Below are 20,414 nucleotides of genomic sequence, written 5' to 3' on the forward strand. Positions count from 1 at the left end.
TTGGTATCATCCTGCAGCTGCTGTTTGCTAGAAATGCTGACAAACCTGTTTGTAAGTCTGCAAGAACCACATGACACAGTATGATTCACGTTCATGTTGACCTTTGTCTTGTTTGTGATTGAAAACAATTAAAATTACCAGAGTCAACAGAGTGAAAACTATGTGGAGTAATTGAGTTTGGTTATCTGTGCCTCTAACTCTGTTTCTGTGTTTCATCCTTCTGGCTTTCCTTTGCACAGAAGCTACTGAACCGTTCACGCGTACTCATGCGAAGATCCAGATTCAGTGTGTTTGACAGCTCAGGGAAGTCATAAGGCAATGTTGTCAAACAGTTGCAGAGAAGATGCAAGAGGCATTAACTAAACTGTCAATAAGCTACAACATTAACATTAAATTATCAAATCAAATTTGTCAAGTATAAACATGCATTTTTCTTAATGAAACAGCATTTGGGTATTTGATTATTAAGTTCTCCCCCAAGACAGCAGAGTAGAACAACAAATTGAATTAATGTTTCTCTTAATAACAGATTGTCTTTAAATATTTAGTCTCTTTAAATATTTACTCAGGAACTATTTGACTAGGACACTTTATTTTTAAGGAACACCTTGATTACACAGTGATTTCTTCCTTGCTCACATGGTGTCCTTCAGTTAGGTGTTCAACACCTCCTAGTGCTGGTGGAAGGTGATGACAGCCCCTCAGTGGCTCAAAGAGTGAAATTTTTGCCACTGGATAATGAGAATATCTAGACGTACATCAGTGTGCATGAATTAGAACAAGTTGCTGGCATTCAGGTGGTCCCAGTCATGCTTGGTACCTTCTTTCCCTCTATATTTGCAAGACACTCAAAAGATCCAGGGACTATTCCTAGCAGGGTTCAGGAATGACCCTGGTACAGCATATTAATCAGAAAAGCATATACTTTCAAGATAAGGGGTTTTATCTTCTTTGTAAAAATGATCTTAGAGTTTGGATAATCTCTGTTTGGGTAGCGTTTCTTTAAATTATTTAATTTTTTTTTAATTACTGCTGTTACAAAAAATGCAAGAAACAGCATGTCTGAAGTCCTGTATTTCCCAAAGCAAAACCATAGAATTTTATTGAGGTGGGTTCAGTGCCAGAGCTTGGCGAGGTGAGCAAGCAGAGTGGCAGCCCAGAACCTTTAGATGCTGGACCTCTGAATGCCAATTTATAGTGCCAAGAATTTCAAAAGCAAAATATGCTCCTATTCTAAGTAGCTGAGAAACAAATAACACTGGCCACATTAATTTATGGCAGTATGAATGAGTTTTATTACCACTTCTCCACAGAGGGTTATCAGATTTTATGATACAGTCAAAGATAAGACCTTTAGCTCAGAAAGTCCCTTACCTAGTCTTATCTTAGTGGTGTAACACTTCCAACGACATCATATGTGGCTAGGTTACACACATGTGTTAGTCAAGCAGGAGAAGAAACCTAATGTTTGGAAAACCAAAAACAAAATCAAAGAGAGGAAGGTTACTGGCATAAAAAAGTTCAAGAGCTTCCAGCACTTCTGAAGGTATTGTTAAGGAAAGTGGCCTTATAGATTTCTTTCTTTGTTAATTATTTGTTTTCATTAAAATAAAATCTTTATTCTATACAAAGAGGTTTCTTCATGCTTGGGTGTTTTTTAAAAGGATGTAAGTTTACACTTAATATTTTATATCTCCATAGCTTCTATTAACTGGTACTATAGTGAGTGGATTAGAACATATGCTCTAGATATTATAGATAACCTACTCTTCTTGTGCAAGTGTCTTTAAATAAAGGTTTTTGCTTTGACTTAGAATATCTTTTCACAGCAAACACGTGTCTTTTATTTGTCATTTTTCATGACCTTTTCTTTCAAGAATGTCTGCACATATGCTGACATTTTGTATTTGTCATCCCTTAGACTTAGTAATCGCTGTATTTGCCTCCCAGTGCCACAGAGTTCATTCGTAGAGCCATTTCTTTTTATTGCTGTACACTCTAAGGCTTTTCCATCATGCTCCTCCCTGTAGCATTCCATTCACTTACAGAAAAAAAAGGTAAAATCTTCATTTTTGTGAGAGTGACTAAGGCATCCTTGCCTTGAGTACTTTTCTCCTTTGCTACAGAAACTAGCAACAGCTATTCACGTAAAGAATACATTTTATCTTTAACTTGCTGGATTTTCCAGCCTACTACTACTGGGTTTTGCCATTACACCTGCTTCTTTGATAGTAATTAAATTCCTTCGTATTTCCTAAACTCTGTTCCAAAGTCACTGACTATTTCTGTTCTTTGCTTTTTCCTAGAGAGAAGAAATGGGAGAAAATAAAGGGATGTATTAAAAAGATGTTTCTGGGTTTTTTTGTTTTGTTTTACTTGTCCCTCCCTCCAAAATCTCCAGAATTACAGTCATACACACAATAATAGAGGATTTTTTGAGAAAATTAGTATTTTTGAATATTTGTGCTTCAGCATATAAGACAGTGATCAACTCATAGGATTAAACAAACTTTCTATAATATTTTTTACATATTTTTCTCTACGTAATTGTTCTAATTTTGGCCTGAAGCAGTCAGCAGTTTTTACAAAACAAGACAAACTGAAGTCTGATATGAAGGGTTTCTTGGGCATATAAAATAGAGATGTACAATGAGAAATCCCAGTATAAATATCAATCATGCTGCTTCCTTGAGGCTTTAACATGAAGACTACCTAGAACACATTTCTTCCTAATTCAAGCTTCTATAATCCTGTTTATATGTCTGTTTCATGTGTTGTGACCTCCTCATAGGGAATAAAAGTTACTATTCGGAATGTTATATCATTTAGATGCCTAATTCATGGACAAAGACCCATTGTGCTTGGCACAGTAGAGACCACAAGACATCCTCTCCCATTGTAAAAGCTTAGGCTAAGTGAAAAGGCTAAAAAAGACTCAAGAAATAGCATTTATTGATCAAAATATGCTCTAAGCATATTGTTGTCCAAAATCTATAGGCATCAGAGCAAAGGAAAATTATAGGGAAAAAAATAATGAGGTAGCCTTGTGACTAATCACAGACCTTTCTTTTAGAATATGAAGCATGCCAGGAACACAAAGCCTCTATGTTTGAAGGTTAACAAGAGAAATGTAGACTGGCCAGAGGCTGATATTTTCATAAGAAAAGAGAATAAGCACATAAGGATGGGTATCAGCAGCCTTACAGAAGGAAAGAAAGCAGCGTGGTTCACTTAGATAAGGAATGGAAGCCCAGGGATGGCGAGCACAGGGACATCTCAGTGGTCAGTGTGGGTTGGATGGGAGCAAGGCTGAGAATGCATTTCACAAAGAAATAGGGAAGGAAGTTGCAGCAGCTGACATATGAAATAAAGACCCTATTTCAAGGAGGTTGAGAAATGCTATGCAATTTTAATTGTTTTTTTAACTCAAATACGTGTGAAAATATTGAGAGCAGACAAAGATGAAGATGACATGCTCTTCAGAGGTCTAGAACATGGGAACAGGGTTTTAGCCATACTAAAAATTTAATAAGAAGTGACAATTTTATATCATGATCTATTAGATTAACATGGGTCTCTGTTACTTACTAGGGCTTATCTTATTTTCTGTAATACAAGCTATGTCAGTGTAATGCAGGCTGAAGGCAAAGAATGGATAATCTATTCTTCAAGGAGAATACTTCCTAGGAAGTAGTGTTTCAGGGATTATTAGCCATGCACAGATTCAACTGCTTTGATGCCTTATAGCTGACATTAGACAGATCTTCACAGCAGTGCTACCTCACTAATTATTTTACCATCAAATATTTTTACATTGTTAGAGTTTTATATTAAATAGCTGCCCTCCTATGAATAAGCATTAATCTGTATCTCTGCCCAAACTAGGAATATGTCATACCAGCATGCATCTTGACTCCATTCTGGTAATGCTATTAATAGATATGAAAATATAAATATATCTACTACCTATTTTTAAAAATATATTAATATTATTAATAGTATCCAGGCTAAAGTACGTAGGAGTTAAAACTATCTAGATTATATCTATACTATCATATATATTGCAGTTCCTGCATCAGGTCATTAAAACTATCAGGTTATATTAATTTTTGAGTCCAGATTTATAACAAAAGTCTACCTTGAATTTTTCAGTTTGTGCAAATGCATGGGTCAGTGGATTCCGAATTCTGGTGACTGTGCAGATACAGGAAAAATATCAGGGAAGGTTTTAAAAAACAGATGTCTCTTGGAAATGGTACCATTTTCATTCTTGTGAAATTAGAAAACTCTGATGAGATGATGGATTTGTTGATTCTCCCTGTTTTTCTTATTTTTTTAAGGAAGAAAAACAAAGCGAGGTTCAGTTTAAAAAAGGGAGGGGTTTGTAAATCTTGGAAGGCCCATCTGTCCAAAGGTTAAATAACAAATCAAAATACTTAATATGCAGTTTTCTGCATAAAATAATTTTTTACAGGAAATATGTAGTATTTCCTGTTAAGCATTAATGGAAGACATAAAAAATTCCCCTAAACATAAAAGCCAAAACAAACCAAAACACCAAACTGAAATAATCAGGGGTCTGGGCAGGAAGATTTCTTGGGATGCATTTACCAGCATGACATGATTTTTGTACACAGAAAAGTGTAAAACGTAACAAAAAGTAAAAGATTTCATTAGCAATGATTTACTAAGTGTATAATTGTGAGGTTTGGCCTCCGGGTGCTCTTAGGCACCCACACTGTCGGGTTATTTTCTTCAAAAGCCAAGCAAGTTAATTGTTATTATAAAGTTATTTATTGCAGAAGCCCATCAGTCTCAAAGGCAAAAACAAAGCAAAGCAATGGCACAAGCACATGGCATAAAAACAAGCAGCAAAAGCAATGGCAAACAGCACATGGCATAAAGCCATGGCAGAGAGCTCCAGCTCTCCCTAATGCATGTTTTTTATAGAAACTTTCCAACTAGCTAAGACACAAACTCGGACCACTACTTCTTAACCTATTAGAATTCTAGTTTCTTAACACACCAGGCTACGTATAGACTACATACATGGCCTATATTTTTCTAACTGAAAAATGTAAGCAATATTCTTAACTCTATTGTGCCTGAAGCTAGGTTCTTGGAGCCTCGAAGGAAACACTACCATCTAGCACTATGTTTTTCAACCTTCACTAGAACATGTACTACTTCTCTGGCATCTAAGACCTTTTATTTACTAAAAGCACTTAAAATTTATTCCATTAATTACTTACTTTCTCACTCCATCTATCCACTTACTCATTCCATCTACTCACTCATTCCATTCCAAAGGCTTTAATTCAATCCCTGCACTCTGATCTCTCTCTGAAGAATTCAGAGAGACTCCTGGCTTACTGACTCAAACATCTAATCATCTCAATCTAATTTTTCACCAGACAGGTTTTGTTTTTTCAAATATTTCATAAGTGAAGAAATAGAAAGCACTGTCTTTTAACAAAAAGTTGTCAAGGAATACTGAGGTCTAGAAGTCCATAGAGGAAAATTTAGATGAGAAAGATAATTTTCAGCTTTGATTATGCTTTATTCTAAATAAAATCAAGGCTCCAAAATGCTTAAGAAAACATGGCCTCAAACATGCAAATTATTATTATTTTTTTCTAGTCTTGCAACGTTTCAAGATCTTGCAAGAGATTGGGAGAACACTTCTTAAGGTAAAGTGTAGAAAATTTTTGGCTGTAGTTTAAGACTGGAAGAGTAAAGTACACTGCAAATCCTGCAAGCTCTCATCTCCCCTTTTAACTCTAAAATTATGATCAATTTTAGAGAATTTGATGAGTCTGTTCAGAGTAATAATGTTAAATATATGCATAAACAATGGCAGCAGAGGAGTTAAAGAGATCACAGCATTCCCTAGAACAAAATACCACGAACATAAGAAAATTGGAATTTGACATTTTCAGTAGTATTTTCCATCAGCTTTGGTTTTTGCCATACTTTCAGAGCATGCCAGGGAAATGCAGGCTTAAGAAATTTTTATATAGTCCCTTTGCTTTACAACGATTGGTATGGTTGTAAAGACATATGTTTGGACAGATATTTCATCGAATTTAGGTCTTACTTTTGGAAGGATTATTTTTCATCTTTCATTTAAAAAATCAAATTCATTTAGCTTGAACCTCTGCTCCTGGTATCACATCCAGATGTTTACTAAAAGACCAACGTGCTTTTATTGCTGCCTATGTGTTACATCTGTTTATTGTAGAATAGCAGGCAGCTAATTCTTCCCTTTCAAAAAGCATAACATCCTCAAAACTCTTACTATAAAGTACCCATAAAATAAAGGTAGCATACCAATAAAATACAATGAATAATGGTAATGCAATAAAACGCAAACTACCTTTATACTTGCTTGCATTAAGAAGCAAGAACTTTAGCTAATCTTGAAAAATGTACAGCTGTAGAAAAAGGTTTTCTGATTTATGAGTTATGTGACAAATAATTAATAGTGTCTTCAAAAAAATTCATCAGCGATTTTAACTTATCAGAGTTTACATGTATACAAATCTACATTTCCTACTTCAGTTTCATAATTTTGTTCTGAAATCCTTAAGAGGCAAAAGATTGTCTGGTTTTTTTGTTGTTGTTTTTCTCATGCTGTTTCTCTGATGGCACTTAGAATGCTCTCAGAAAACAGGAAATCATCAAATGATGTCTTAAGTGTCCATAAAATCTTGAGAAATCTTTACTCTTTCTACAGCCCTGCATTTCCTGGAAATACAAACCATCAGGCTCAACATGACGGAGGTGTGTGTACCAGTGTGCCCTTGCTGACTTCAGCAGGGACAGTGAGCCTTGCACTGGGTAATGAACTGACCATCTCTTACCCTGTTGAGTGGAAAAAAAAAAGAAAGAATGGAGAAGAAATAAGTTTTTTAAATGACCTTGTGGATGGAAAGATGAGTAGTGTTATGAGAAAAGGCACAGAGTCAAACCTTAATGGTAGATGTTCCTTTTTCTTCTATATCAGTTTGGTAAATCAGCATTTCCTTAGCTCCACATTCTCGTTATGCTACCACTTTCCCTGCAGCCATCCTTCTTGTCTATTTTAACTGGATGCCCTTCAGTGCAGAGTCTCCTGGGTACTTGAACAGCATCCAGCTCACTGGGGGCTGGTGCTTTGCCAGAGACTCCAGGGACTGGTCTAATAAGCCATTTGCGTACTAGTTGCCATTCAAATTGAGCTTTGTCCAGCCCTGCCCTGAAATAGGCAGTGAATTCGACATGATAGTTGTTATAAAACTGTAACTGAGAATTAGAGCTGACAAAACAAAGATGGTTAGCCGGGTCTCTTCTCTGTCACTGCAGGACGTCAGGGGTAACTCAATTAAATATAACTGAATTCCACCAAAGCGGAGGAATGGAAAATCTGAACTAATGCATGCAGAGATAAATGTGTGGCAGACGAGCAAGGACCCAGACTGTGTCTGAACTAAAAATTGCTGGTGAGGTGGCTGTAAAGTTGGTTGAGAAGGGATGTTAAGTATGAGATGAAGGTCAAGCTAGATCAGCAAATTTTGAGGGATAACATTAAATATCAGGTGGCAAGATGAGGACAATGCACACTAGTCTGTGGAGACAGAATTAGTTCTGTTGTTCTATATGACTTGCAAGGGGTGCATGTGAGATTATAACACTGGATCAGAAGAACATAAATAAGGTGTTTTTTCACACTACTCAAAAAAACCAATATGTCCAGGACAAATAATGTGCAAATACTGGTAGTATATTGAGTTTATAAGCTCAGATTATAAACCTCATTTCTCATAGCATCACCTCTTTAATCTATGGGCCTTTATTTAATGGAAAACACTTCTTATATAGCTGTGCACACACTTTTTCCTTTCAAAATGGCTTTTGAATGGCAAGCTTTCACCTGGTTCTGAGTTCACACATTTTCATAAAAAGCTTATTTTTAAAATATATTTCTAAAGCTATCAGTACTTCATGGGGATGTGAAAAGCAGCCAGATCAGAAACATTGAGTGTCTTGTACCAGTCTGCCTCTCCTGAAAGGGATGCACCAGCATTCCTCAGCACTGGCAGCCAGGACAAGCAGTGTGCACATCACAAAGTGCAGCATCTCAGACACCAAATGCAGCTTCTCATATGGACCTGTTGCTTCTTAAACAGTGAAATGAGAATGGGGTTTCCTGAGAGACCTCAGCCTTGGTTTGTTTGTGTGCTCAGGGGCAAGCAATGCTGCTGAGATGAAACATCCATGGACAGTTCCTCAACCCCAGAAAGTACTAGGCCAGCTCAGGGTACCCTGTTAGGGAGGGACTAATGATTTTCCATCTGGTCTTACAGGCTGCAGTAAATTATGGGGAAAAGACTGCCTTTTCATTTAGGAAGGAGGTTTTTTTGAACAGCAATCACTTCCCATATAGAGTTTGTTAACTTGCTTCTGTCTTTGCCTTTCCAACTAGAAAAACTCCTTACTGCAGAGCTACTGTCTCAAGAATATTTATGCAGCTCCCAAACTCCTGGATTCCTCACACTATGTAATGCTGAACATCCTGAACATCATGAAACATTGCTTCATCAATAGATTTCCTATGACTGTCTCCAATAGGGCTGGGCCCTCCTGTCTATGTTTGCTAGATGTTTTAATGTAAAACAGGAATTTGTTCTGGATCTGCTATTTTAATGTAAATTATGGTGGCTGTTGAAGGTGCCAATTAGACTGACAAGCCTATAAGTGCAGGTCTCACTTTACCCAACTTAAGTAGTAACATGTTATTTCTGCTATTGCATTGAGGCAGCTGTCAGAAACTAATCCAGCTTGTGGGCCTGATCCTACAAGGCAGAGTACTTTACCTAACTACCTCACAGAGCAATTTAAAACCTAAATGTCATGTTGGTAATCAAAAACGTGGTGAGTGAGGAGGGGGGGAAAGGAAGATAAGGATGACTCAATACTACTTAGCCTGAAATGAGGCAACTCCAGCTTGTCTGCTACCTGAATTTTAGCAAGCACATGGGTTTTTTTGTCTTCTTTAGGACAAGAGATTGTTTTGAAGGAGGGGAATTTTTGGAGGCTTCCTCTTACAAGAGAGGAGAGCACAAGAAAATTGATATTACTGGCAAAGGTGAGGAAGGTGTCAACAAAAGAAACAAGAGGATAGTCTAGGCAGATATTTCATAAAGGCTTTGTAGTGGATTATAGCTGAAGTGACAAGTAGTGCTGTTAAAATTTCTTTTTAGATGGATAGTTGATTCTACCATTGAATGCAACCCCTCTGCTTTCCTCAAGACAGTACTGACAAGCCAGGAAAAGGATTGTTGCAGTAGCCTTCTGGTCATAGCATGGGAATAAGAAATTTATCTGTGAGGGTGGAGGGGAGAGGCAGCAAATTTCTGAAAGGTTGTAGAGGAAATAAGGGGAAAACTTCATTGCTGGTGCAGCTTTAGGACCAAGGCGAGAACTACTGTAAAGAGGAAACTGACAAAGCAGATGGAGTGGTTTTTCTGCAAAAGAAAAAATGCTGTTGTCATGCAAAGATTTGGAGATCTGTTTTGTGCCTGTGGTGACAAGGCATCCATAAGGAGATTTGGAGATCCAAGCCGACATTAAGACATGATGAAATAGGGAGTAATCTAGGGTAGCCAAGGTAAGCAGAGGATATTACACTAACTAGCTATTTGCCCATTTTCAGGGCTGCAAGTGAGTCAAAGTGATATAAACAAGAATATTGCTTCAGTTAGCCTCTTCCATGCCTAATTTGTCAACTGCTGTCATTGCTCTCCATGGCACTATCACCACCACAGCAAATGACTGCAGTGTTACAAACTGAGGTCTATGTGAGGAATAAGCAGCAGAAAAAGATTAGCCCATCATTAATCATTTTGTTTCTCAGAGACAAGAATTCCACTCAGAATTTTTTACAGGCCTTAAGTTTTTAATTTTCAGGAAAGTTAATTTTTTGCAGATATTAATGCAGGTTTTATCTTCTCCCCTCTGAGACTTCTGTTTAACTGTCTTCTGTCAGTCCAGCAAGCCTAAGCTCAAGTTGAAAGTAATTTGTGTCCTCTGCAGTAATAACAACCATCAGTTGAAGTGTAACTCTTATCTGTGAATCATGGTATATCTCAGATAGCTTTCCCATTATTGCATTGGTTTTACAAATGAGAATTCTAAATTAGAGCTTTTTATGCAGAAAAACTATGCCAATGGAGAAGACTCATTCGGGAAGAATTACATATAAATAGTAGCAATTTCTTTTAGGACCATGAACAAACTCTCTGCTGTACATGCGACCACTGCAAACACAAAGCAAAGAGAAAGTGCAAACCTTACATGGAAATTTCTGCCATAAAAGTCTTTAAATACCGCCCAAATCCTGGCATCTGAGCAGGTACTGAAGGAATTGTGATATTTTTCAGGAAAAATTTCAGAAGTCTGAGAAGTATTATAGGCAGTTTTATAGGAAGTTTATTTATTTGGAATTATGTCTGTGAATTTTCTGTGCACTTTGGCTTTCATCCAACTTTCATGTCATAAAAAAAACTTATGAAAATATCTTACAATTAGCTAATAAATTATTCTAAAATATATAAAAAACATTTTTTTCTTCAGTATATTCTCTAGTTAGTGAAAAAGACCACTTTCAAACAGGTAAATCTCTCTGCAGAGGAGTTACTGATTAAGTTGTGTGCCACTCTCCTACTGTAAGTCAACAATTTCTATGTCCTTGAAACAAATTGGCAGCTGCTTGTAATCTAGCAAGTGTATCAGCAGAAGTGACCCATATATCAACCTTTCACTTTGCAACCCTCTGCTGATTATGAAAGAAGTGTGAAGAAATTCTAAGAAGTTCCAGTTCCCTCACTTACAGATCTACAGCATGTGGCTGTTTGGGATGCACAAGTTCTTGAGCTATCAAAAAAAAGAGCAAATATTTCATAAGGATAAATGTTTGCATGGTTTAATGTACTTCTCCTATGAGGATACTGGGTGCTTCCCTTTAGTAATCTTACCTAAATTGCAGTTGGCATCTTTGAAAGGATATCCTCTATTTTCTTCTTTCCTTCGAATGTTTTAGGCTCACCAGTAGTAAAACTGTGATTTTTCAGAGTTTCCCCATACTTCAGTTCTCAGCCAATTTGAATGAAAAAATTCATGTTCTGAATCCTTAAAAACACAGTGAAATCATTGAGAATCTCTTCATTTCTGTGTTTCTTTGTTAGTTTATGTTAGCTTTTCTTTGCAGAAGGCATTGTAGACACCACATAATCTCTTCACAGAAAGTACATTCAAGGTACTTCTTCCTATCAGCAAAGTTTCCCTGGTTCATCAGGTTAGATGGTAACAGGCTGTGTATTTGGTTTGTGTGGAAAGGTTTTGGTAATAAGGGGCTACAGGAGTGACTTGTGTGAGAAGTTGCCAGAAGCTTCCTCTGTGTCCAGAGCAGTCAATGCCAGCTGGTTCCAAGACAGACCTACCACTGGCCAAGGCTGAGCCCATGGTGGGGACACCACTGGGATAATGTATTTAAGGGGAAAGAAGTTACTGTAAAGAGCAAGTGCAGCTGGAGAGGAGGGAGGGTCTGTGAGAGGAGAAGCTCTGCAGGCACCCAAGTCAGTGAAGGAGGGGTAGAAGGTGCTACAGACACTGAAGCTGAGATTCTGCTGCAGCCTGTGGTGCAGACCATCATCATGCAGGCAGCCACCCTGCAGCCCATGGAGGTCTACAGTGAAACAGAGATCCACCTCAAGTCCTTGGACAGCCCCATGCCAGAGCAGGTGGATTCCCAAAGGAGGCTGTGGCTCCTTGGGAAGTCTGTATAGGAGTGGGTTCCTGGTGGGACCTGTGGCACCGTGGAGAGAGGAGCCCACACTGGAGCAGGTTTCCTGAAAGGACTTGTGACCTTAGAGGGGACCCACTCTGGAGCAGTTCACAAAGAACTGCAGCCTATGGTAATGACTCATGTTGGAAAAGTTCATGGAAGACTGTATCCTTGTATCCCTTGGGAGTGACTTCAAACTGGAACGGAGAAGAGTGTAAGGAGTCCTCCACATGAGGAGAAAAGAGTGGCAGAAACAACATGTGATGAAGTGACCGTAAACCCCATTCCCTGTGCTGCAGTGAGGGAGGACGTAGAGAGAACTGGAGTGAATTTGAGTCTGGGAAGAAGAGAGGGGTAGGAGAAAGGTGTTTCTAAGATTTGGGTTTATTTATCATTATCCTACTCTAATTTAATTTGTAATAAATTAAGGTTTTTTTCCCAATCAAGTCTGTTTGGGTGTGGTGCTAACTGGTGAGTGTTCTCTCCTGTCTTCATCTTCACCCACAAATGTTTTGTCCTATTTTCTCTTTCTTCTGTCCAGCCAAGGAGGGAGAGCAGTATATATGGCTTTGGCTGGCACCTGGCATGCAGCCAGGGCCAGCCCAGCCCAGCTGAATTTCACACACGACCAGTATTGCACTTAGGGCACCTCTCGGTAAAAGACAGACCTCTGACCTGAGAAAGACGAGTTCACTGAAATGGTGCATCAACAACGGTACCTCACTCCATCTCACATATCAACCCCATCCAATGAGAAAACATGCTTCTTTGATATGACACCACCAGAGAAGTGGCACTTAAAGGAGTCACAATCACAGGGTGAAGTTAATTATTGTTTCTGCAGTTTTGTAAAATATCATACTGGGACAGTGTGTGTGTTGTGTTGCCTCACTCTAAGTATGGCACTCCTGGGACTGCATGTTATTTCTCATGGCATGAAAAGATGTGATCTTTATAAGTAAATGGCAGATGATATTCTGCCAACTGAGTGCTAAGTGTAACTTCTCCTCCACAAACTTTGGATTCTTTCTGTGAAGCTGTGTTCTTACTAAGGATGACATTGGATGTGGCAGTACTGGCCACAAAGCTGGCTCCATAACGTATGCAAAGCTGAAAATTTACTCAGTCCCTTTGGGGTGTTTTCTACAGCAGATAAGAGAAGATTGATTTTTTTTTTCCAGGAGATTTTATCCTTTTTTTTTTTACCTGGAGCTCTTTTCCCCAGAGCATTTATTTCCTCTGGCTGCATGAGAGTACTCATTCTGCATGGATACATCTGTGACCCTATGAAAAGGTGAGTGTAAAACGGACAACTATAAATTCTATTTAAGGATCAGTGGCAAAGAATAAAATGGAAGTAACGAAACTGGCCAGAAGGCACTGACATTAGATGAGAGCCTTAATATTCTTCCTTCCCCATTTCACTGATGTTTTAAAGTCTTGGAAATTGTCCTTCAGGGTAAGTTTAACATGCAGAAAGTAAAGACTTATCTACCCTCATTAGCATTTATGGGGAGCTGGTTTGGATTATGGTCTGGGAACCTTGCTGCTGGGCTTGCAAAGTATAGCAACGGTGCACAATTTATGCATTACAAGTCGAAGGATGGCAGGAGCTTGTTGTCTTTCATAGGAAAGAATGCTGAAGGACAGGTATGCAGGAGAAATCTCTCCTGGAATCACTGCTGAAGGAGCCATTGTAGCTCTGACTTTAATTTTTTTCTGGAGAGCAAATTACAAAGCATCTGACATTGAAAAGACAATGGACATTTCCTAACTACTCCTGTTGAAGATGCATCTGCAGTTCACATAAACCCTCTTTGAGGTAACTACAATAAATAAATACTAACAATAATAAGGAACATAATGTAGAACACAGAGATCTACCAAGTAAGGCCTCAGTGGTGAGGCTTGATTTGAGCTCCACTCCGTCCTGCTAGGCAGTCAGCTCAGCTTAGCCTCAGGGACAAAAGCAGGCAGAGAAAACTGCAAGGTCAGTCCAGGGCAAACTCTGGACAGAAAATGCAGAAAGATCTACCAGAAACAGCATCTTCTAATGGGATGGCAGAGCTGCTTGTCCTTGGAGATGTGTAAAGAAAAAGCTCTCTGAATGCAACCCAGTTGCCTCTCTCCCTGGCAGGACCTGTGCAGGCACTGACTGCATTGCTGCCACCGCAAAGACCTGGAAGGGAGAGCCCCCAGCACAGCCCTGACACCGCCCCAGGAGGGGGAGAACCCTGTGCCTCTAAACAGCACAGGGCTCCCACTCAGCACCACCGCTCTTCATGCCTTCTAACTAACTTCCTGAATTCTTAAGGATTATCTTTTATGAGCTGAGCACAGGATTAGGAGTACTCATGGACTTTGAGGTTTATAAGGTTTGGTACAGAGAAAGAGACTGCATTCTTGATTTACATTCTGCTGTAGCAACAGCCTCTCACTTTGCAATGGATGAGAACAGAAGATCAAAAGTCTATTTTGAGACTGTCTGGAATTCACTCTACAGATGTTGCTCTTAATATGATGCTTTTAAATTAAATCAATTTATTTTTAATTTCACACACATACTACATTGCTTCTAGAGCCTGCAAGTCACAACTCCAGCTGAACATATAACCTCAAATCTACACTGAGGAAAAGAAACCTTATTTAGTTTTTAATTTTAAAAAGTAGATCCTATACAACAGACATCTTGCAGAACAGTTTTTCTGATTAAACCTAGCTAACACAAATACTTATGTAATAAGAATTTAATAGGTGTAAAAGATACAGTACTGTGCCTTGATTCACCATCAGTAACTAGGATAAAACTTTCCAGACTGGTTCCCTGAACTAGATAGTTCCAGATATTTAAGGAGTCTCCATGGACATCCAAAGTTATCCATGAAAACCAGTGACACTTTGAGATTTTAATTTGATATTATTTGCTGTGCTTGCATATATAGCTCTCAGTGGATGAAATTTAGTTTAAATGTCATGGCATTATTAGGAGTTTTGTTTTTAAGAGTATCCCTTAAAACCCAACAAAGAGCCATCTGCTTTGCAAATTCTTAATTTTTAGTACCCCATGTGCTTGTGACTCCTCAAAACTTCAACAATTTCTCCCCAGGCATTTAAATATTAATATTAAATATTTATTTATTTAATGTTGAATTATTCCACTTAATAACCCGAATTAAGAGAATATGGCAAAGTCACCTTCACATAAAATGCTAATAAAAAATTCCGGAGATGGGAATGCTCCTGTCTAGCTGCCCCTTTGGATTTGAGCAGTTGGGTAAGATGTGAATCCTTGAGATGTCATGGTTTGGCATGCTGACTGAAAGAGGAGTATTTGCATTTTGGTACAAGACACTGCAAGAAATGATGCATTTCTTAGCTGCAAAGGGGCAAAGGAGGGAAGCTGAGGACTCTGCAAGCAGCCATGCAGTGGGAGCAGCCCCCTCCACCGCGACTGGCAGGAGGACCAGCCCACACCCTTGCATGGAATCAGCAGCAGCAGCTCCTCACAGGCAAAGGAGGTTCCTGGCTGGCTCACTGGCCAGACTGCCCTGGGCTACTGGGACAGCCTTCAAAGCCAGTGCTGCCATTTTTACCAGTTGCTGCTGGGTATATGACTGGTTGGAAAATTTCTGACAGAATAATGTTTCCACTAAAGAGACAGTTCTATTAAAATTGACACATTTCAAGGAAAGAATGACAGAGTTGATTCATTTGGACTTTTCCCATTTGAAAAATGAGGCTTTTCATTTCAATTCCCTGCCATAAAAACAGTTCATTGCAACTTTTATCACTTTGATTTACCGTGCATTTAAATACTAAATGAGCTGCTACGTACACATAATTTAGATACATAATATTCTGACATTACAGTGACCTAGTGATTTAACCTTATGAAAGAGGTTTCACGATGCAACCCTTTTGCTAGCAGGTCCACTCTGTTTCTACATCCTATTCATAGGAAGTCTGAAAGATGAGGCTTTAAAAAACAAAATGAGAAATCGCATTTGCCTATGCATTGCAGCTAGTCAGGTTCCTGAGCACCTGTGCATGGGAACCACTGACCCAAACTGTCGTGTTCTGCAGGGCAGATGCTCGGAGGAGGCTCCTGACTTCCATGGGCTTGATCACTGTCCCCAGCTAATCCAAGAGGCCAACATGACTGCTGCTTTCTTTCCTTTCCACTTGAATCTGTCAGTATGCTCCACTCAGATGGAAAGGCAGGGCATGCAGGACTGACCACAGCTGCTCATCAACCAGCCCACACATCCTTCTCTCTCCACTGGCTTTCAAACTGGGATGCAGTCTTTTAGTTAGCGGCTGCCAGGCACAGCTGTTAGAAATGTGATGTCACAGCAAGGCTGCAGAACCCAGCAATGTGGGTATAATTGAACAATTATGAGTGAGGCGTAGGACATTTCTCAGGAACCGATGAGCAGCTGGGAGGAGTTAATGGCCCACATTGTGCTTTGGCTCATTAAATGCCAGCTGATATTAACCTCCAGAGAACATTCCTGATGGGAGCCAAAGGAGTCCTAAATCTCCTCCATAGGCCCTGGTAAAAGTCCCAAAATCACCAGATGGGAGTAGGCTCTTCCTGCACAACAGTGCCTGGCTCATGGGTCAACCCCAGATTCCCTTACTGAGTCTCAGTTTCACACCAGTATGGGAGTTTTCTCCTTTTCCTATGCATTGCAATAGACTATGAGAAATGGAGATAGAACAACTTATGCCTTCCAAACCTATTCAGGGAAACTTCAAGGAGCTCTGCAATGTATAAACTAAAACTAATTATTCCTTACAGGGAGCTGTTCCACAAACTGTTTCTGAGGCAAACAAGCAGCTCTTTTTGGAGGACATAAAAATATAATAACAGAAATTATTGATGGGTATACCCTTGTCAGAGGAGCTCAATAACATTATCAACGCAATCACATTCCCAGTATTTTACAGCTTCTCTATAGTAATGGCAGCCCAATAAAAAGAGATTGCATACAGTTTATGTCACTTTTTGTACATTTTTAAGTTATTTTATTTTCTACTCAGAGGGGAAATGTTTCTGGAAACATCATACTGAAAAATATAAACTCTTCTTTCCAGCTTTTCTCTTAAAAAGTAACAAAGACAGCTTTGGGAATCAGCATCAATGTAAGCAGCTCCTGCTGAGTTGTCCACTGGGAAATACCTGAAAATCATTGCCAGTGATAAAATTACACCAAAGGTGAATTTGGTCCTGCCTACAAGGAGGAAGGACAGAATTACAGTAGGTACTATGGCACTTGCATCTGAACCCATTAGTGGGTTTGGAATTTTTATGTTTGTATCTAGGCTGGGAACACGAAGGAAAATCATTAAGGAGATAAGAAATTAACTAGGCAGAGGCTAAGGGCAGCTATCCAGTGAGATGCAGTCGTTATCAATGTGCTCAGAGTACTTGCCATGAACTCATTAAAAAACCTTACAGTTTTATAGCTGGTGAGAAATGCTCACTCCAATTACTCTACAGCAACAGTGCTTGAGATTTCTCCTTTGTTTATTTCTTGACTGCTTATGGGGCTCCCACTGATGCAGAACCTAAAACTCACCACTTTAAGAATTTATTCTCCTAATATTTAGATTGTGTTAGAGAGCTAAAGGAGCAAGTCCATGAGATGTGACTAGTCACTTCTAGAGTCCTGATGTGCTCCGCAAATTTCTTCGATCTTTGAGAAATTAAAAAAAAAAAAAATTAATTTTCACAGACACGTTCCCTGGAGTTCTGCTGCTTTTCAACTCCAAATAAAGTTCTTTATCTCACAGGCTCAGCAAATTTATTTAAATCCCCAAATTGGACAGTCTCCTCCACTGAAATGCCTCTTGGCCATAGTGAACCAGAACTAGCAGCCATCCTCAGCACATCCTGCAGAAAACATATACACAAGTAGATTTGATAAAAAAAAAAAAAAAAGAGGTTTTGGAAGCTGCAGTTGGTCAAAGTTACAGAGAAAGAAAGGGAATAAATGGGAGAATGATACTAAGTACCCCTTTCTCATCAGTTGAACACACACATATTTTCTCTATCCAGTAGCAGGGAGTGTCCTGATTACTAGTTAATTCAGATATTCAGATTGCAGTTGCTGTCTCTAGCCTTAGCATACACAAAACCTCCCAACCACTGGACCTCTGCTAACATAATACTCTCAATCCTGACTTTCAAACATGGCCCTGCAGCATACAGATGTGAATTCACTGGGCAGCAAGAACACATTTAAATTTTCAAAATCTCAAAGCAATAACTTGTATTCAATCCCCTAAAAACTGTTAATACTTTCATTCATTATTTGTCATCAAATAATGAATGAATAATACCTGCCTGGCAGAGATTAGTTCATACTGGTAGGACTCTCTCAGGGATGGATGTTTTAAATGAAAAAAAATTATGCCTCCTGAGTCTTTTAGGCTCCCAGCTATAGGAAGTGATTTGGTCAGATCACCAGAATACCTGGCGAAGTGGTTCAAGTAACACCTGGAGGGCTATATCAAATTAAGCTCTACGTGATTCAGAACGTGGTGAAGACTTAAGATCCAAACTTTTGTCTGAAGAATTTCCTATTTATAACTCAATGCTGAACCCCAACAGAGTGGCAGCTTCCCCTTGGAAGAGAGGTGATCCAAGGTTTTTGTAGTTTAAGCACCAGACACAAGATTTTGAGTTCAGATGGTTATGGAAAACCAAAGGTGAGTCCTTTTGCAGCTTTAACCCTAGATGGCTTTTCAACTGTCCCATCTGGGTAGTAAACTGAATGACAGGCTACATGCCAGCTACAGAAATTACTACTTTAAGAATCAGCTAAGCTGTTCACTCTAAAGAGGAATCATCTCATTTATGGTTAGCCATATTAAAGTTAATATCTGATCTTGCCATATACATATCTCTTTAGTTGGTGGGAAGAGGAAAAGGCCGAACAAATTAATCTTCAGCAATGCCTGAATATTTTATGGAAGAGCCTAGGTGAATGACCTGGAATAACTTTTGGATGTCTACATCTGGAAGGGACAGATCCCACTTTTTTGTGTCTAGCATTATCAAGAGGAGACGCCAAGGCAGTACTGTCAAACACCTGGTTTTCATCAAGAAGAAAACTGCCCCTGACACATCAGTCATACGTATGCTTGTTTAGGCCAAGAGCCAAATGACACCATCCAGTGAGGGATGTCTCCTCCTAGCAAGAAACGAGCCTTAGCTTAGAAGTGGAAATAGATTAGATAATAGCACCTGGTTTCATTGCTTGCTGCTTTTTATATTATTATTGTTATTATTTTTATTGTTATGATTATTAAAGGACATAAAAATGCTTAAGAAGCTAAGAAATAAAGCTTGAAATATGTGCAGTATACCTCCATGAGCCTACACCAGACAAAACAGGAGGATAGGGTGGGCTTCTGTTGAGCTTTCACACATGGTTTGCTTATAATGTGAGATTAACTGTCAGTGACAGCATTTAGCTTGTTGAAAGAATGTGTTTTTCCAGCGTCTTCTCATAAAATTCTGTTTTCCAGCAAACTCCTTAGATACCGAGTGTCTCAGAATAGAGCAAATGGATAGCCAAAAACCATGAAAACAAAATGACTGTCACCACTGATTAATGAAAATAATATGCATGCTAGTAGGCGCACACTCACTAATCACGTTTTCCACATACAAGCCCTAATTTTGTATTTACATTCAAAAATACTTATTTTGCATAAAAAGGAACAACAAAAGAAGCTGAAAGTAAATACTCTGTGGGAGAATACAGTCTGCATCTCGTCTGGAACAGCCTGTGTCTGAACTGAAGATGCAACGGTAGCAATCTCCAGCTGATACCAGATTCCTAGTGACTGAATGGGGTTATAGAGAGAAAAGATTCTGATATTTCTCACATATCATCACAGACTTGATTCTCCAGACTAGGAAAATATTGCTTTGATAAAAGTGACAGAAAACAAATTGATGAAAGTTAAGCATGAGGAAGTAACTCTTCAATATTTTCGCAACATTAAACCCTACAACTCTCTAAAAGAAACACAGTGAGAAAGACAGGACTGCTGTAATTCATTGCATCGTGCATGTTTAGACACCAAAAATTGTACTCCAGACAACTGTACTCCAGACTCCTGTTTGCAGTACCAAGTTCTCTGTCTTTCTTCTCTCCTAGCAGCTTCAGCAATTTCGAAATGCTGGGCATGTCTCCTCTATAGCTAGGAAAACAACAAAAGCCAAACGCACAGAACACTGGTCATCCTCTCCTCTCCTCCATCCCTTAGCCCTGGGCCCAGTTGGCAATTGCTACTTCTCTGTGCAGATGGTGGCCTTCTCACTCCTCCTGCAGTCCTTTCTCTTCCTTGGTTCTGACTGCCAGCTTTCTGGTGAGAATCTAAATTAATTTATCTAGCAGAGTGATGTCACTTCGTTAGTTCTATCATGAAGCCCTGCTGAATGGAAAATAAAAGTAAAGGAGTTGAGCCTGGAGAAACATCGTGGAATTTTTCTTTCATTCTCTAATTTCTGCCATAAGACTATAGGTGTAAGAACCCATGTAAATGGTTTAGATTTAATGAGCATCCAATCTGC

The 20,414-nt window shown here is 39.0% G+C and overlaps 1 protein-coding gene across 3 annotated transcripts in view; it reads right to left on the reverse strand.

Annotated features, from left to right (window-relative positions):
- Nucleotides 1-20,414, reverse strand: part of ADGB (androglobin) — a 235,673-nt gene that overhangs the window by 44,658 nt on the left and 170,601 nt on the right. The window lies entirely within an intron of this gene.

The sequence above is a fragment of the Sturnus vulgaris genome, chromosome 3, assembly GCF_052056855.1.
Source record: "Sturnus vulgaris isolate bStuVul1 chromosome 3, bStuVul1.hap1, whole genome shotgun sequence".
NCBI lineage: Eukaryota > Metazoa > Chordata > Aves > Passeriformes > Sturnidae > Sturnus > Sturnus vulgaris.